Consider the following 5,529-nt stretch of genomic DNA (forward strand, 5'->3'; position numbering starts at 1 on the left):
CCCAAACTTTAAACCTTTACAACTTTTTCTATTCATTTTTCAACCATTCTTGAACCATTGGAAAGATTATTGAATAAATTTTCTTAAAAGTCAAATTTCATTGCATTTCCAGCTCCAAGGGCCGTGTTACGGTCTACCGAAGTTAGCCAAAACCCATTTTTACTCAAAGATAATATTTTCCAAATTCTTCCAACCTCAAGAAACTCTTCATCCCAAAATAAACCAAAACGATAAAAAATCCTTTCTAAAGATGCTCAGTACACATTCACCATTTCCAAATTCTTCCAACCTCAAATTTCATACACACACAATCACCATCCAAGCATCAATTTCAACTATACATCAATTACACATTTTAATTCTATCCAATTTCACAATTCAAACTTATTCCTAAGGGCATCTAGACTAGGACTTCATTGCACATTACATGGTATTTAAATGAAACTTAAATTGTACTTTAGCCGATTTTTCTTCCAAGCTCAAAACCGCTGAAAAGATAGTTCAACCACCAAAGTTTAACTCCAAGCAATCCAATTCACCAAATCAACTCCAATCAACACCAATTTTAATCTAATACCTTACAATTACAAAAAATCAACACTAGGGCTCACAATATCAACAAACCACAAGGGTTCAGGGAATTTCTTACCTTATCCACCGAAGCATAGGGTGAAACCCACCAATAGCTCATACTAGAGCACCCCTAAATAACCAAAATCACAAGATTTCTCAATACACAAAACCTAAATTCACGAAAATGGGAAAAAGGGATAACTGGGCATAAAATTCAGAATTCCTTATCACTTTGTTTGGCTAGAATCGAGGAGCTCGATAAGAGCTTCGCGTGGCCAAAAATGACTCGTCAATCAGAGCTGCGGATCAGAAGTTATGAGCAAAATAAAAAGAAGGTGAATAGTGCACAAGAGTTTCTCCTACCTTCTCTTCTCTATTCGTGTGTCTCTCTTTAATGGGGGTGGAGCATTTATTTTGTTCTAAATTGGCTTAAGTGTAAGGCTTAATATGTGGGCTTGGACTTGGTTCACTGATGCCAGGGCATTTTGGCCAGTTTCACTGACCTTTTCTTTACTGTTTTTAGGGTAGTTTCATGCATTTCCTTAAAAAATAAGCTAGTTTTGGGTAGATATTCACTTACATCTTGATTCAAGCATACATTGTGCACTTTACATGATTTCATGAGAATTTTGCATGAATTTAATGACAAATTGGATGTTGTATTTCCCATGACTTGGACTAGAACTTTGATGCACTCTATTGCTTGATTTCAGGACAAAGGAAGCAAGGAAGAACCACGTTAGCAGCCACATTAATCTAATTAACGTAACTCCTAACGTGGAATGGGAGTAACTTGCAAAGTTAATGAGAAAAGTAATCACCAATAACGCTCTCGAAGCCATCATTGCCCATGTTAAGAGTCACGTTAACTAAGTTAACGTGAACTCTAACGTGGAGGAAAGGAAATGGAGCCAACATTAATGACACTTACCTTTGTCACTAAGGTTGGACCAAGCTCATAAGTGGCCACGTTAAGAGCCACGTTAACTTAGTTAACGTGGCCTCTAACGTTAAGAAGTAAAGGGGAAGCCAACATTAGTGACATTCAACTTTGTCACTAACGTTGGCCAAGTCACGTTAACTTCCACATTAACCTAGTTAACGTGGAAGCTAACGTGAAGAAAGTAGGTGATCAACAATGTTAGTGACATCAAACATTGTCACTAACGTTGGGATTAACCCACACAAGCCCCAATAAGCCACGTTAACACCCACGTTAACCTAGTTAACATGGAAGCTAACGTGAAGAAGGAAGGTGATCGCCAACGTTAATGACACCTAACATTGTCACTAACGTTGGAAGGAGCCCACACAAGCCACAATGAGCCACGTTAACTCCTACGTTAACTTAGTTAACGTGGAAGCTAACGTGAGGAGGAGAGATGATAAGCCAACATTAGTAACATTCACCTTTGTCACTAACGTTGGAGATGGCTAGCACAGCCACGTTAAAGGTCACGTTAACCTAGTTAACGTGAACTCTAACGTGGGAGCTAGGGGCACATTGGAACGTTAGTGACAAAGGTAAGTGTCACTAACGTTCTCGAAGGTTGGCAAGCCCACGTTAAGGAGCCACGTTAACTAAGTTAACGTGGACTCTAACGTAGGGAAGGAGGAGGCTTCTCAACGTTATTGGGAAAGGTAAGTCCCATTAACGTGTGCGAAGGACAAAGAGGCAACGTTAGTGGCAAAGTTTGTGCCACTAACGTTGAGGTTAACGTGGCTCTTACTCGGGTGAGGAACGTTAGTGAAAAAGGTGATTGTCACTAACGTTCTCGAACCCATATTTTCACTGAACGTCAACACCACTAACGTCCTGAGCTAAAGTCTCTGCCCACTTCATACTTTCTCTCTGCAAGTAAAGCCAAGCCCACTGAAGAAGATAACTGCTTCAAACTCAAGATCCAAAGGCCTATACCCAAGACTTGAAGAGCCAACTAGAAGATCAGAAGAGTAGTATATATAGGAGTAGCTTTGAATTATTTTGAGGAGTTGGAAATTATAGGGAGCCTCTTGGCATAGAACTACTCTCTGTATTTTACTTTCTCTGCACTTCTAGTTTCATCATGTATTCTCCATCTTTGTTTTCATTTTCCAGAGCTATGAACAACTAAACCCCTTTCATTGGGTTAGGGAGCTCTGTTGTAATTTGATGGATCAATACTAGTTTTCATTATTCTTCTTCTATCTTTTCTCTTGATTTTACTTGAAAGCTTTCGATCTTCATCCAATTGGGTAGTTATCTTGGAAAATAAGCTATTCAAACTTGGATCTCTTCTGAACCTTGAAAGAGGAATGAAGAGATCATGCTAGAAATGCTTTCTCATGCTGGACCAAATTGGGTTTGGATGGATATGTGACTATAATCCTCTCAACACTTGATTTGGGAAATGCATGTGGTATAATCAGTGACCATACTTCATCTCTTCTCATGAGCAATTGACCAAGAAATTGGCTATTGATCAATATTTGAGAGATTGAATTACAAGGAATTGTAATTCGATCACTTAAGATTGCCAAGGAGATCAATGAGTGCATTGATTGAGGAAGAAATGAAAATGAAATTGATCCGGAGAATGCAACATCTCCTGAGCCCAATGAACTTCCCATTTCTGATCTTACCCATTCTCTTTAATTTTTGTCATTTACTTTTATGAGCAATTACCCCATTCCCATTTAAGATTCTGCAATTTACTTTCCGTCATCTACATTCAGCTCTTTATTTCTAGCATTTACTTTTCTGTTATTTACTTTCCCGCCATTTAATTTTCTGCAATTCTCAACTCAAATTCTGATTCGCTCAACTAGAACATTTCTCTAATTAAAGTTGCTTGATCAATCAATCCATGTGGAATTCGACCTCACTCTATTGTGAGTTTTTACTTGACGACAAATTCGGTACACTTGCCGAAGGAAATTTGTTATGAGACAAGTTTTCTGCGCATCATTCACTCGGTTTAGCCCATTGGTCCAATTTTGGGCCAAAACTTCTAAGATTAGTGTTTTAATTTGTATTCCAATTATTTTTAACTCCCCAATCTATAAATTTTAATTCCTTGACTTCATTCACTCACAAATTATTTTAAGTCGGTACTTGATGAGCGAATATTTTATACGCTTTTTGGCATCATTTTCATATAGTTTTTAGTATTTTTTATTTAAGATTTATTAAGTTTTCATAGATTTTTGTGTAAAATTCACTTTTTTGGATTCTACTATGAGTTTGTGTGTTTTTCTGCAATTTCAGGTATTTTCTGGCCGAAATTGAGGAGCTGTCGTTCAACGCCAGCCATCTATCCCAGTCCAGGCGTTCATCGCCCACAAGGAGGTAGCCAGTGTCCAATTGCCCAAGAAGGACCCCCATGCAGGTGTTCAACATCCAAGGAGTCTCCTAGCTCATGGATCTCATCAAAGCTCAGTCCAAACACTCACCAAGTGGGCTTGGAAGTGGATTTTTGCACTAAAAGACTGTTTTACCCTTTCTTATGTAATCCTTAGTCATTAGTTTAATATTTAAAGTAGAAGATCACTCTTTGTTAAAAAACTTTTCGATATTCCACCACTTTTACACATTCTTTCATATTGTATTTTCTATCAGTATGAGTTTCTAAGCCTCCTAGGTTGAGGGGAGGAGCTCTGCTAAGTTCTATGGATTAATAAAGTACCACTGTTCTTACTCAATTTGTGTTTGATTCTCTATTCTAAGATGTATCTTTGTTCTTCATTCTAAGACCTTGTGCCTGACAACCACCTGTGTTCTTCTTGGGTTCGTGTGAATGCGTAACTGGAAAACATTGAACCATTAACTTGATTATACATCTCTTAGACGGCTAATCCACGACTTTTTTGGGGACTTCTCGAGACACCAGTTCAGCCGAGGTACGGGGAGATCAGAATCTTTGTGGTAGAGGCTAGAATTAAAGGTGCAACATTCTCTAATCCATAAGATTCGACCTTGTCTATGGTATTTTGAGTAGAATCAGTAAGGAGAATGAACTACAGGAGCTTCAACCTCAATCAAAATGGATCCACACTAACCCTGGAGTTCAGATCAGTAGGAGCATCGGCGACCTCTCAACCGGCGTTGATCACATACAGCCTGCCATAGAAGAAATCATTCACAGTTTAAGAAGACATTAAGACCGGATTAATCTAGAAGAACAAAGCATCTCCAAGCTTTAACCATCTTTTTGTCATTGCAAACATATCAACCTAGTTAAGTCCTCTTTATTTTCTTTTTATGCATTTATACAAATCCAACAACTCTCCTATCCGCCTGACTAAGATCTACAAGATAACCATAGCTTGCTTCAAACCACAATCCTCGTGGGATCGACCCTGACTCGCTCAGGTATTACTTAGACAACCCAGTGCAGTTGCTGGTTCAGTTGTACGAATTGTAGGAATTCGTGCACCAAGTTTTTGGCGCCATTGCCGGGGATTGTTCGAGTTTGGATAACTGACGGATTATCTTGTTGCTTAGTTTAGGTAGTCTTTAATTTTGTTAGAGTCTTTTATTTTAATTTCTTTTTTTCGAATAATAAATTTTTTTTCAAAAACCTTTACTTTTCCTTATTTTTTGGTTTGAGTCTTTTGTTCTTGTTCTTGTTCTTGTTCGAATTTCCTTGAGTCTTTTTTCTAAAAATTTTCAAAAATAGTCTCTTTTGTTCGAGTCTTATGTCAATCTTTAAGTTTGGTGTCTTCATGAGTCTTTTCTTTTAAAATTTTTCGAAAATTAGTGTCAATTTTTAAGTTTGGTGTCTCTTGCATGTTCTTATTTTCTTTGAGTCTTTTGAGTTTTATTCTTGGTGTTCTTCTTGATCTTCAAAGTGTTCTTGTTTTTCTTCTTGTTTTGATCGTAAAATTTTTAAGTTTGCTGTCTCTTTGTGTTCTTCTTTGCAATTTTCTCATAATAGTGTCTTTAGATCTAAAAAATTTAAGGTGGCGTCTTTTTGT

This window comes from Arachis hypogaea, chromosome 16, assembly GCF_003086295.3.
Source record: "Arachis hypogaea cultivar Tifrunner chromosome 16, arahy.Tifrunner.gnm2.J5K5, whole genome shotgun sequence".
Lineage (NCBI taxonomy): Eukaryota > Viridiplantae > Streptophyta > Magnoliopsida > Fabales > Fabaceae > Arachis > Arachis hypogaea.